The 15,355-nt window shown below is 31.6% G+C and overlaps 1 protein-coding gene across 1 annotated transcript in view; it reads right to left on the bottom strand.

Moving 5' to 3' along the window:
• The window catches only part of LOC143048069 (suppressor of lurcher protein 1-like), a 330,279-nt gene extending 315,197 nt beyond the window's left edge, over positions 1-15,082 (bottom strand). The window contains exon 1 of the mRNA XM_076221514.1: positions 14,931-15,082. The gene's annotated coding sequence lies outside the window, so the exon portion shown is untranslated. The remainder of the gene's footprint in view (positions 1-14,930) is intronic.
• Positions 15,083-15,355: the final 273 nt, after the last annotated feature.

A 15,355-nucleotide genomic window follows, 5' to 3' on the forward strand; every position in this document is an offset into this window, starting at 1 on the left:
AGTAAAGGGTTTGTTTTATTATATTACGTGCCATATTAAGTCACTACGACTGTCATTAATCCAATCTATTTGCCAACACTGGCATTACTGAGAACACATATTTCAAAACTGTTGAATGTTCCAACTGATGAGGTTTTAAAATAAAACAAGTTACGTGTTAAAAGGTAACAAACCATACAATCTTGAAGTTGCAACAGTTATACAATTCTTCAAGAAAATGAAATAAAATTGTATGTTCTGGCCTTGACCTGAAAATTAAAAAAAGATTATCAACTTGCCGAAACATCTTATTAATTCAATTGATAATGAAAGAGTTTCTAATGGCATTTTTGTTATTAGAAAGGAACTACCGGATGAGATCTCTTTGCAAAAATTGTCGACTCGAATCATGAATCAGCTCAGAGCATAACATATTCCTGTTGGTCATGACCATATAATCTTGTCAACAATTAAGATACACTCTGATCAGAATTTCAGTCTAATACAAATAGGGTTTAACGTCATTCCCTCTACATATGGGTACAGTCTTAAACTATACACAGGTTAATTTAGAGCTGTCATTATGAATGCTCTACACGTTAGTCCCAAAACGTTTAGCAGACCTGCAAGTTAAATGTATCCTCATCAGACTATACCAATTCATTGTACATCTGGTTTTTAAGGCTGCTGAAAATCAGACTAGACATGAGGACAAGTCAACTTCATCAGACCAGAATTGTGGAGGATAAAATTGATCAGATCAAGCAATCGATCCCATCCATGTGAACAGGTCTGCTTTTAACATGTCCTGTAGATAAGTCTGATATATGACAGACCTTTCATGTCAGTCAAGGGGACATATAAAAAAGAAGATGTGGTATGATTGCCAATGAGACAACTATCCACAAAAGACCAAAATGACACACACATTAACAACTATAGGTCACCGTACGGCCTTCAACAATGAGCAAAGCTCATACCGCACAGTGAGCTATAAAAGGCCCCGATAAGACAATGTAAAACAATTCAAACGAGAAAACTAACGGCCTTATTTATGTAAACAAAAATAAACGAAAAACAAATATGCAACACATAAACAAACGACAACCACTGAATTACAGGCTCCTGACTTGGGACAGGCACATACACAAATAATGTGGCGGGGTTAAACATGTTAGAGGGATCCCAACCCTCCCCTAACCTGGGACAGTGGTATAACAGTACAACATAAGAACGAACTATAAAAATCAGTTGAAAAAGGCTTAACTCATCAGATGGACAAAAATACAAGTGGACGTGGCCCGGTACTTATACATCCCGACACAAAAAGACAAAATGAACAGATCTGAGAGTACTCGCAGTTATCTGACAGCTAGTTCAAAGCCACTAACAACTAATAAAAAAATCATGCAACTAAGACTAAACTATCAATCCGTACACATCCAACATCCAATGTATTTAGTGTAAATACGTCATAAACAGCCAGAGAAAAACATGACCTTGTGCAATGCCAAGTTACAGGTATCGACAGATTGTAGATCCATGAATATGTATATACATATAAAATACTAGGAATAATTAGTTAGGTTTTAATTTACTGATAACAAAATCAATATGTATACCAATAAAAACAATATTCAATGATATTATTACAGTGTTGAATAGGTAACCTTTTAAAATAAGTTTATTTCAAGGAGCGACAAGTTTACATGGATCATTTCTAAATTTCCGGGCACGGTTAACAACATTTCCGTAAAAATGAGGATGTGTGGAGTTTCCCGTTTAAAACCGAAATATCTAAATCCAGGAAAGTACAGTTATTACCGAATAAATTTGATTTATTTAAAGTAAGTTCCTTGGGGTAAATTTCCGCAGTATATTGAGAAAATTCTTGATTATTTAACGAAAATATATCATCAAGGTAACGGTAAGTGTTGTTGAATTTATCAATTAAATGCAATTTCGACGGGTCTTTACTGAGTTTAGTCATGAACTGTGATTCGTAAAAGTACAAAAACAAGTCTGCTATTAAAGGGCACAATTAGTGCCCATGGGGATACCTAAAACTTGTCGATAAACTTTGTTGACGAAACGTACATAAATGTTATCAAGGAGAAAATTAATAGTTTCAATTATCTCATCACACCTCCAGTAAGTATATCTAGCATAGTTACCTTTCTCATTAGAGAGGAAGGCTTTAAATGAGTTGCAGCAACTATATCTACATTCAGCTTTACCAAACGACCATTCAATTAAATAGGAAAAATTTTGTTTAATAAGATAGTGTACGTGTGTGGAAGTGCATGTCTTTTTTAAGGGGTCTAATGTTGGCACTGATTGGAAGGGGATACTCCAATAATATTCATCAGTCAAAGGTGCCATGTTTACTAGTTAAATTTGGATCATGTTAACTTTATCTTAGGACGAGGAGAAAGTACAACTTTATTAGAGCAGGTTTAGTTCTATCAGATCTAGAGTAGTCCATATCAGTTCCTGGTTTTAATAGCAGACCTTTTCACAAGTTAAATTTGTATACGATTTGGTTTTGCAAAGTAAATTTTGTCAAGAGTTTGCTTCAACAATTGACCTGCCATTATATCATTTTTTAAGGCAGCTATAAAACAGCGCTAGGACCAGGTATTCTTTATACGATCTTTCAGAGCAGTCATAAATCCTGTCCCAAGTTATTTTCATAAAGTCATAAAGTCTGGTCATCAAGTTAACTAGCTGAACAGGGTTAGTGCTAAATCCATCCGTATGATTGAGAGCTAACTTATAGGCAATCTTGCCACCTCTTCCTTTTTATTTCTTCATATTGCCTAATTTGTATCATTTATAAGTTTGCAATTTAAACAATTGTCAGCAATCGGTTTTTATAGTCAACAAATCTCACATAAAGCTGCAATACAAAGTTTTCTATAAGATGACTATTAATCTTACATCTAACTTTGTTACAACAGGAAACGTTAGCTCTCCCCGTCAAAAAATCTTTTTATCATGACCTTTTTCATTATGTCTCTGAATAGTAGATTAATGATTTTTTTAAATATCAATAATACAATTAAACGAATAAAGGATTTTTGTCTCAACGATGTTTAATATGTCAACAAATTAAATAGAGCAATTGGAAAATCCTTCGACAGATATTGATCCTGATCTTTAATTTGTCTTTAAATAGATTTTAATTATTCCTAAAATTCATGTAAAGAGTTTTATACCTTTTGTCGTAGTATGTCAACAGATCAATTTGAATTTTTAAAATAGTCCATATAAATATTTCACCCACAAATCCCTTATCTTTTAAACAAAAAAATTAATAAAAAAATAGATTGAAGAAAACAAAACAGATAAAAAAAGGTTCTAAATATTGTGTTATCGATGCATATTCTTATTGATTCATGTTAAATTTACCAATAATAACATGAGCGTTAGAGCTGAAGTAACTATCAAATATATATATACGAATCGGAGGTGCGATGGGGACACTGAGGTGCGATAGTCTACGCCGAAGTCAATGGTCTGAACGCTGATGTATTAAATGTTTATCAGCGCAATATTATCAACGTTAAAACTTAAAAAAATGTTTTAAGATACACAATGACATGTATATCGACATGAAAATGATTGCAAATTTAGTTTGAGTGGACCATCGCACTTTGGCGTAGCTAATTACAAACAAGCGTCACAATGCCATCGTCGCACTTAATCCTTATCAAAAGTGTCAAATCATTGCACCTTATCGTGACCATCGTGGTTCGGAGTACCATCACAGTTCAGAATCCTACATATACATTAAAAAAGACAATAGTACAAGTTCAACTTTTTTTTTCGAAATTTGTTCATTTGTGATAGATCAAGTTCATTTCTCAATCTGTTCTAATTTATCCTTTTGATCAAGAATGATAACGCGGATAATCAATTTGCAGCATTTTAAATATTTGAAGTTTTGATGAAATAAAATTTCCAAAGATTTTTTTGAAACAAATGTTTTATTAATTCTGCCCTCTTCGAAAGTGTTACTCTTATGAGTTAGAATTTTTCAATCGACAAAACCGATTAAAAAACAGTTGCATCATGTCAAGCATTATGTCATTTAAATTACAGAAGTCTTGTTTCCATTGTTTTATGGTATTTCCAAGCAAAATCTTTACAAATCAAAATATTTATCTTAAAATTGAGGGACAAAATTGAAAATTAAAGTTTTCTTTTAAATTATCATTGATATATTATTACGATTTTTTCTCTGGATTGCAACATAAAAACTTATCTTCATCTGCACAGAATCCTCCAAAGAATAACAGGAATGATAAAACAATTGTTCTGTACAATATTTTGACTTGTTTAAAAGACATTTGGCGGACACTTACTGTGTAATGTGTAGTAGGGAAAAAAAGTAAAATCACAAAAATACTGAACTCAGAAGAAAAGCTAATCGGAAAGTCCATAATCACATGGCAAAATCAAATGACAAAACACATCAAAAACGAATAGACAAGAACTGTCATATTTCGGACTTGGTACAGGCATTTTCAAATGTAGAAAATGGTGGATTAAACCTGGTTTTATAGCACTAAACCTCTCACTTTGATGACAGTCTCATCAAATTCCGTTATGTTTACAATGATGCGTGAAATAATCAAACATGATAAATAAAATCATCAACATCATCGGGTAACAATTTTAAAAGGAACAATTTAACAGAACACAAAAACATCTATCTACAAACACATTCATTGATTCCGGTCTGACGTCAGAAAATTTTTATATGTCACATTTATTTTTTCGTTAAATGTATATACAAACAATTTTAAAATTTCACATGGGCAATGTTAGCATACATGGATAAAAAATCAAAAGTATGTAAGAAGTAATTTCAGAAATAGATCGAGATTTGAAATAGTCTAAAAGTTATATATAATTTAACGAATCCACAAATAGTTCATTCCACTACGCGATTGAATAATTTTGACGTTTGTGGTTCAACGTATTTTCTAATTTCATAATTGAAATATATCATAATGACATATAATAGAACAATATCATGCTGACGGGATCTTTTAAAGTACAAAGTCACGTTATAAGAGCCAAAGACACACAAAAAGTCGCAGATACAAAACACAGCCGCTCGAATGGGTCACTACTTCCGGCTGAATTATATATCATCACTTGACCAGAAATATATGACCAGGTTGCTGATCAAATCCTAAGTATCTGAAAATTATATGATACTTTTGTCACCTTTGCAATTAACACAACTACCGTAAATGCTTCAGATATGTGTCGAAACTATTTTGCCAACCATTGAATATCCAAATATATGTTTTATAAACATATATCATGAGTATGTTTTCGTTTGAATTTGAAACAAAATGAATAAATAAATGAAAAGGACGGGTAACTTGGTGTCCGTGACACTCATTCATACCACAAACCCCCTTCCACGCATTCGTTTGTAAATGATACCATTATTATCTCATACGAAAGAAAGTTTTAACTGTTATTAAATCGAACATAGAAATAACAAATATTGCAGACCGAATGTTGAAGAACCATCCATAGATCTTCAATTAAAGCATTCCCATATGAAAACACTGTCTTTCAGATTCACTTCAAGTCTTTTACCAGAGTAATACATTACTATCTATTCATTAAGTTAGACGACGTCTCCCAAAGGTATACAAATACATACACATATTTTACTCAACTTGTATTATTGATTTGTCATTAGTGACAAATAATGCTCGTTATTTGTCACATTTTTTATTCCCTAACTTTTTGATAAAATAAAATTAATTCACTTTTATTTTTTAGGTGTTAGTTTACAGAGATAAACAGCAACACCATAGAAATCAACAAAATAAGAAGCAGTACTTTCTATCTCTATTAAAATACCGCGGACTTGCTAACCAAGGCAACTCGTAACGTATTAATAAAATTAACGGTACTAATTTTCTTGCACCAGATGCGCATTTCGACAATACATGTCTCTTCAGTGATGCTCGTGGCCTAAATATTTGAAATCCAAAGCTTATATAAAAGATGAAGAGCTATAATCCAAAAGGTCCAAAATGTATAGCCAAATTCGTGAAAGGAATCAGAGCTTTGCATGAGGGATATACATTCCTTAATTTATAATAATTTCTATCATTTAGTAACAGCAAATTTGAATAACACAAAAAAATCCGTATTTTCATGCCAGTATCGAAGTACTGGCTACTGGGCTTGTGATACCCTCGGGGACTAATAGTCCACCAGCAGAGGCATCGACCCAGTGGTAGTAATGAAATTAACGGTACTAATTTTCTTGCACCAGATATTAAACTGCGATAGAGTACATTTATAGAGGGTAAGTTTGATACAAAATAACAAGAAATTAGTATTGACTTTGATGCACAAAAAGTGCATTCCTGACATGTTTTCTCCATATAACTGGCAATGGACACCAAATATTAGAAATCGTAAATTGGCATACAGTGGAGAAATTTAACACTTTAATTTAACGGAAGAAAGCCAATTAATATTTGGTGGCGAGATGAAGATTTTAAATCGATAATTATTGCATTGTTAAGTAAACTGCAGGTTTCCAATGTGTCAATGAAAAGGTAGGAATAATGCCAGTGTAAAATCAAGGACACTGACGTCAAGCATTGTAAACTGCAATGAATTGTTTTTGAATAGACCAAGTGCTAATAAACTAAGTTATATTGAATTTGATTAGCAGTTTGACTTTTCAGTGCTTTTGTATTTTTTCGTTCAACTTTCTTTCAAGTTTATAGAGATATGTCATAGAAAAAGATACACAGCGCGACATACAATTAATGTTAAACTTATTAAAGAAATGTCATAATATAACATATTCTATTATTAAGATTGACCAATAGCTACATACTTAGGAAAAAATGTACCATATCATGAAATACTTATAGCTACTGCAAATCAGTGCAGTAATTTGAATACTGATATATAAGAAATTCTGTAAATACTAAATATGTTTATTCATATGAGTAACCAAATAATAGTGGCAATTATTGTAGAGTTTAAATGATGTTAGCGAATCCTGGTTCTCTTTTGGTGTCCATGGTGTTGCTTATTGAAGCATAAAAAGAGGAAACAGTAGTATACGGCTGTTCGAAAGTCATACATTGACTGAGAGAAAACAAATACGGGTTACAAACTAAAACTGAGATAAACATCAAATATACATAAATTCGGTAATGCGTCTTATGCGGAGATTAAGGTAACGAGAATTAAAACATATCTGTCGTCATCTTTGAAGTAGATATTTCATAACGGTAAACCAACTCTTGATGGCTTTTCAAGGTTTGAAATATCCCAAACGTATTTTTCGACGAATAATGTAAATAATGTTAATCATTTAAGAGTTGTATATCGTTGTGATCAATAAATAGTTCTGAAATTTATAAACTTTGAACTATTTGCTCGATGTAGTGTTCGTTTTTGAGCACCAGAGATTAGTCTTATGAAGAAGAAATTTTCATCTCTCAGACCAAAGTTTAAGCAGTATTTTCTCTGATGAGTTGTTTTTCATATTCAATTGCATTCCCTAAATTATGCGGTTGCTTATAAAAATTTAAAAGCGATGACTTGTATTTTGTTCCAAGAATCTTTATTTAAAGTTAATTTTTAAGCATCAATCCGTTATTTCAGAAATAATAGTACTACATACAAGCCCTGAAATACGCTCATAGAATGTTTCTTTTAAATGAAATTTTAACATTTGAATCTTAACTAAGGTTTATTTCTATGACAATTTTAAGATATGAAACCAACCCGGTTTTGATGGAGTTAACGATAACATTGTAAGTGATTACAACATTAACCAAAAGGTCATGAAATAACAAAACAACTGATTCGATTCTAGACTGTCAGTCAAATAAATCGGTTTCATGTCATGTTATTATAGACTTATTAATCCAAACCGATTTGTAAATATAATGTTAACTATATGATGGGTTGTATAATTTTTGATTAACATTAAATGAACCAAGAACATCCAATAGCCAGTCTATCTAAAAACTGATATATACATATCACTCTATTATTTACACGTCAAGTATTGTTTTCGCCTAAGATTATTGTAGGTTAGTGGTGCATACGTACGACAAAATCGTTTATTTGCATCAATAGTTCTTAGATTCGAACCTATATGAAAGCCAATAAATATATATATAGTCTATCAAATGTATTGCCCTCCTCCAAAAAACATAGACAATGATCAACTGAAAAAAAAACAGTAGTTTTATTTAGTTGCTTAGAATATTGAAAAATGTTGTACATGTATGTGAAATTATGTCACGACAGACTTGTGTCTGTAATGTACTTAAAAGCACACAGTAGAGATATTTTAACTTTATCTGTAAACAATTACATATTTCCATGTTCCCTCTTTTTATATTAGTTTATTTTGGTAAATGCTATTTTCGAAGTTAGGCACTTTTTTTAGGGATCCTACTGATATGTTGTTTTTCTTATTTGGTTTAGATGCTCTTTATATTTTAGTGAGCTTTTGATTTACAAATATTGAGGCCTCGAACATCACCGAAGAGACATTCCTGGTCGGCATCTGGTGCAAATAAATTGGTATGGTTAAAGTTATAAAATTTCCAAAAGAAGTCTTCTTATTCAAATATGTATGACAAATGGTTAAAGTGACATGTATTTCAGGTCCAAATCTTTAGATAGCAGAAGAGTCGTCTGATTGGTTAATTTTCCCGATTGTATCATATTCTCGGTTGTATCATTTCAAAAAGTGTGTATTAACATTTTGAATGATGCATGTACAGCTTACCAAATCGACTCACAATTTTGAGTTTTTTTAGATTCTTGCAATTTTCTTGATCTTATGTTAACGGATATACGAGATTTGATCATCGATGAATAATGGAAACAGTAGAACACCTCTGTTCAAAAGTCATACATCGATTAAGAGAAAACAAATCTGGTTAAAAACCAAAAGCAAGGGAAACACATTCGTTCTAGGCAAACAACAGAAAAACAGAAACATTTTAATTCTTAGTTGCACAGGAACAAAATCCACGACCCTTTGATTTTAATATATCTATACATATCCTTTTCTTATGGTCTCTTGCAGCAACTTTTTAGAAGGTACATCATTTGAATTTCACATGTACTTTTCTTTCATGCACGTATTGATCCAGAAGATTATGTCTATATACAGCTCTGCATAGGAACTGATTCCTTTGTACTATTAATACAGTTCTGCTTAGGAACTGATTTCTTTGTAAGTCAATACGGAAGTAGTCTGTTGAGAATCTGACAAAGAAGTTTAGGCAAGGACTGTGTAGAATATAGTCACGCATGTGGCGTGACATAGCTCTATCTGGTTAGAAGTTGTGATTTAATTAATTGACATATGTGCTAATGGCTTTCAAACACATATCTAGATGTGACATAAACAAATCTTAATTATAAGATAAAGATCATGTAAAATTATCGATTGTAGATTCTTACAGTCTTCCAAGCAGGCTAACAGAACATTCTGAACAAAACGTGCTGCGATGTTCAAAATCATACACTCAGGTAGTATATTAAATTGAATGTGTTTATCCCCACAGAAGAAGTGAAAATGTGTCTTATCTCTGCAAAGTATATGTAATTTGATCATCAAATCTAATGTCTGTATTGTATTGCCACGTCATATTTATCGGTCTTCTGAATCTGTGTTTGCCTTAAGCGAACGATCCATGATAATACTTAAAAATAAGTGTAATATGATTTTCATGTCGTGCCGATGACGTAACTGGGAAAAACAATATGCAATACTTTTTATGATCATCCAAGGAGCTATCAACAGTATTAGCTAGCTTTATGCATTGATATCATGTTTTATAAAAAAATTTTGAAAATAGTATGAAATTGATACATTATTTAATCTGATTTCATCCATGTACACGCTTGGATTTAAAAGTAAAACCAAGGATAATACTTTAATTATAAGAGGAAAACAACGAAACAACATGACCACTGAAGTGCGACAAAAACAAACGCCAATGCAACATACATAGAAACTGCCATTCAGAATGTGTTGATGACGTTTATTCAAAATGGATTCATATTAGATGTGGATTCTTAAAAATTTAGAAGATCTACTGCAAAATGTCCACAACAATCTTTGTAATGTTAAAGTTATTGATATTATCAAGATGCTTGATTTCTTGATTGACAACATATTTGTTACATTCGGAGGACGTGTTTTTCAACAGACTGTCGGCATTCCAATGGGAACAAACTGTGCCCCTCTACTTGCCGATTTATTTCTTTATTATTATGAGGCTGACTTCATGCAGGAACTTCTTAGGAAGAAAGATTAGAAGTTAGCAATATCCTTTAACTCTACTTTCCGCTATATAGATGATGTTCTTTCACTAAATAATTCAAAATTTGGTGACTATGTGGAACGCATCTATCCCATCGAGCTAGAGAAAAAGGATACTACAGATACAGTTAAGTCGGCCTAATATCTTGACTTAAATCTAGAAATTGACAATGAAGCTATTAAACCAAGAGTTCCAAATGGTGAAGTTGAAATCATCCCTTCGTAAATTTTATGGACGCCATCACGAGTTGGTTGACCGTTATGGAATAACCGTTTCACAAATGATATCGGATATGTTCCTTACGTCGTAACTACAATCCATTTCCCTTTCATGAATGTAACCTACCGAATTAGACTATTTACCGGATTTGTTATCACATAAGCAACACGACGGGTGCCACATGTGGAGCAGGATCTGCTTACTCTTCCCTAGTTTTTTGGTGGGGTTCGTGTTGTTTATTCTTTAGTTTTCTATGTTGTTTCATGTGTGCTGTTGTTTGTTTGTCTTTTTCATTTTTAGCCATGGCGTTGTCAGTTTATTTTAGATTGATGAGTTTGACTGTCCTTTTGGTATCTTTCGTCCCTCTTTTGATACCTTTATATATTTAACAAATGGACAACTTCAAACTGAAATCTTTGAAAATTCTAATGATTTTTAAATCCCAAAAGTCAAATTTTTATTTCGCAATAATAACATATCCTCTGTTTAATCGAATTGCGTATCTCAATTAATACGTAACGTTTGTATATGTTCATATCATATCGACTTTTTATTGCAGGAGGTACTCCAAAGGGGCTTCAAAGATAAAATCTGTTTCTGAATTATACCACTGAAATCTTTTTTTAAATTTTAACGTTTACCTTACGAATTGTTTGACCGATACGATATGTGTCCTAACTTACAAGATTCGGTATTTTTTAACGACCAAGACCTGTTTGCGATCGCGAAATTTGATTCTATGTAGTTTTGAAACGCGGATAATGCATGTTTATTATGTCAACACACCTGGTACTGTCTATATGAGATTTAAGCGATTTCATAAAGTTTGGGGTGTAACCTTGTTTATATTCTTAATCATTGTAATAATTTATACGTTATTCGGCTGGACATGATGTTTTTATATCAGATTTTGAGTTCAAACAATATAATATAAATATATTCATAAAAAAGAGGCGAATTAAACCAAAAGGGTCACTCAAACTTACACGTCGCAAACAAACTGACAATGTCAAGACAAAACAGAAAAAAAAGAAAAGCGTAAAGTGAATTTTATTGATTTTTGTTCAATATTATCTATAAATATAGATTTCTTTCGTTAAAAGGTGGAACATTCATTTTTAGTAGCAAAACAATGAAAGAAAAAAGAATTTCAGGGGGGAAACAGATACATATAAAAGGGGGCGAAAATAGCACAAGTTGAAAAAGAAGAACAACATCAAGGAAACTGAAAACATAAAACCCCAAAAATATATAGTTAAAACTAAAAAAAAACAGAATTTCCACTCTACTCGGAGAGGATGGGATATGAGTGCGAATGAGACAACTCTCGAACCATGTGACAATTTGTAAAATGAAACCATTTAGCATGTTTAGGTTTACTTTAACAAATTGTGACCTGGATGAATAATTGTTAACATTTACACATTGACTTGAATGGATAATAGTTTACTTTAACAAATTGTGACTTGGATGAATAATTGTTAACATTTACACATTGTGACTTGGATGGATAATGGTTTACTTTAATAAATTGTGACTTGGATGGAGAGTTTTCTCTTTGACACTCATATCACATCTTCTAATATTTATTGTCTCTTTATAAAATTTGAAATTATTTGAAACTTAGGTTTCAACTCAATCCGGAAAATTGACCTCAGATGGATTTGGCTAATTAATGTCCATTTTGGTCATAAAGTATTTCAAATGTTTCTGTTCTTATAAATCCTTGGCTTTCAAATATTCAGCTTTTATGAAATTTATTATGTGTTTAATTCAAATTTTCTTTACATATGTTGTCTTAATTGAAAGACAAAATGAACAAAATACAATATTTCAGCCGATAACTCTTTCAACAGGAAAGGGTGTGTGATTTAGGGGTAGGATTTTATCCAATCACTTATAGATCTAATAATGCAACAAATTTTAAAATATAAGATAGAGTTAATGAAATACTTTCCAAATGATAGGGCGATACACCAACCACCAATATTTAGTTAATCAAAATTCTTTCCTCTCAGAAACAATAATAAAACAACAGAGGAACAAATTAATGATTGGTTTAGAGATTTACTGGTTTCAAACAAAAAATAAGATAATAATACTGTACTGAATTTTAATTTCATTATCACTGAGTTATAAGTTCATGTTGCACTCTACTACAGTAATTGTAACACTAAAACAAATTACCTCATTACTATAAGGAGTAACTTTGGATTATTTATATTTTCTTGCTTCATATATTGTACATGCCAGGCAATATTCAGTGAATCGGTTATGATTAAAAAGTCACTTCACGATAGTGTTAACAACTTTTGTAAATCAAATTGCTGAAGTAAAGTCAGAACACACAATTAATACGAAATCAAATTATGCACAGAAGATGATAATACATAAGAAGTCGAGGAAGGTAAATTTCAGACTGTATCAAGCATCTGTCCCCAAATTGTTAGCGTTCGACCTTTGCATCATATCAAGTTACGCCCTTAAGAATTTACTTTAATGGGAGAAAATATGGTGAGTAAATTCCAGATATCCACCTCTTCATTGGGAAAAGTATACATATACCTTTGTATAACTCATTACTTTGTTTTACCAATTTCAACTATTTTTTGCGTAAGCTTTATCCTTTTCCTTTGCCTTATGAGGTATACATTAACTATAATAGGAGAAGTTTCCAGATTATAAAAAACTCTTGTATTAGACTTCGGAGAGACAATCAAAGATTAGGGGAAATATATTTCATATTATTTATATGTTTTAGCCAAAGTTGAAGATATGATTCGATCAATATTCCTTAAAGTAACAGCAATAAAAAATATGATCTACAGTAGGATGTGTAAAACTAGTATTTCGCTTAAGTCAGAAAATTACCATTAATTCAAATTACATATTAAATCAACTTTGCCTGTTTCTTAAAATATTTGAAAATATATAAATTGTATCTATAAATTAAAACTTCGACGTAAGAATTGAAAACAAAAGAGACGGATTTTATTTTACTTTAAATAAACGTCGACTTTTTATTTCAATCTATAGATAAAATTGTACTTTACATTCTTAGTCATTATCTTCTGGCTCCTGATATTCGACATTTGGGGAAATAAAGTAAACGGACATTTGAACTAAAAATTTGAAGCAGCTTGTATCTAAAATATGCTCTTATGACGATTCCTTTAAGACTTGTTCCGTTCTTTTCATTTGTAATCAAAAGTTCTTTTACTTTGATTTGTTCAGGAATGATATTTACAATGAAACGAAAGTTATATGATTTGCTACGGATCCAAAGAGTGTTCGTAAAATGCGTAAACACATATCGAATTCCTAATGTCCTATAGGTTATACTAACCCTCTAGTGATCGTAGGAGTCAGTAGTAATAACGGGTTGATTGCACATGGGACCTTTCAAAAAATGACGTCAACAATAGACATGAAGTAATGATCGAATATTACATCTATTAACCCACATAGATCCGTAGGTGTTACAACGTGATGACGTTTTACCAATTACAGCGTCAGCATTCACTAAAGATGTGATAACCCAGTATGTGTTTCTGTCGGAATTAAATATATAGAATAGTTGTTCCAAAAGGAACAGATTTTGTATTCATAAACAAACTTTTTAAAAGAAAATTATACTAGGTGAATCGCAAATACGTGAAAAAATGACTTTGTTCAATTATGTTGCAAGTTGGCGCTTTCGTGTTGTACAGTTTTATTTTATTTCCGTATAAATAATAGCGTTTATGGAAACATTGTGGCATCTCTTATATTTACCAAGTGTTAAATATATATTACTTGTATGGAAAAGAAGAGTTCTTAAGAAATATTCATTGAAAAAAAACGCGTTTTACAAAGTAAAATGGATTGTTCAACTTTCTCCAAATCAAAGGAACTTCAGAGAGGAATATCAAAATATATGTGTCTTTATTCGTGTTTAGGTCAATTTAACGCAAACTTTGGTGTGGTCCTACATTTTCAGTATTTGCAAGTGCACTCTCTAAAAAAATTTAAAAAAGGACATTGTTTTTGAAAATAATTAGACGATAGATACAAAGAGGGTATTCAAAAAGTTGCAGAGAAACTAACAACCCCACAGCAAAATGCAACATAAGGCACAAAATCTTATAAGTTAACAAAAAACGTCAAATAACACTTAATATAAAAAAGAAGATGTGGTATAATTGCCAATGAGACAACAAGAGATCAAACTACACATACATTATCATTTATAGGTCATCATACGACCTTCAACCATGAGTAAAGCCCATACCGCATAGTCAGCAATAAAAGCACCGAAATGACAAAGGCTGATGTGCACACATATTTATATCATAAATTTATTACGGAAATGCTACGTAAGAAAATACGACGTACCTTCAAATGAATAAACAAGTCCTGGAAGTCTACTGGTAAAGGTTTAAAAGAGGGAAATTCAATCAACACATTTTTCCTATATCAGAACACATCTACAACAGAAAATATGGACGTAAAGATACCTTAATACCGGTATATACATACTAAACAATAGAAACAATTAGAATTGGAAAAATAGAACCACAAGAATGTGTACACTTGCAACGTAGTTATTTTCAATGCAGTCAAATTGAGTTAAATGACCTCCAGTAATTTTGTATTTAACAATAAAACATGCTATGTGGACTTTTACGTGAAATGTATTTCTCTAAAAGCAAAGCTTGTTATAGATCGGTTTCCGTTAAATATGTCTGAGACATAAAAAAAAATAATAATTCGATAACCTCTCGCTTTATGCTAATGGCCGGCATTCTACACTTTTAATA

This window comes from Mytilus galloprovincialis, chromosome 10 (genome assembly GCF_965363235.1).
Source record: "Mytilus galloprovincialis chromosome 10, xbMytGall1.hap1.1, whole genome shotgun sequence".
NCBI lineage: Eukaryota > Metazoa > Mollusca > Bivalvia > Mytilida > Mytilidae > Mytilus > Mytilus galloprovincialis.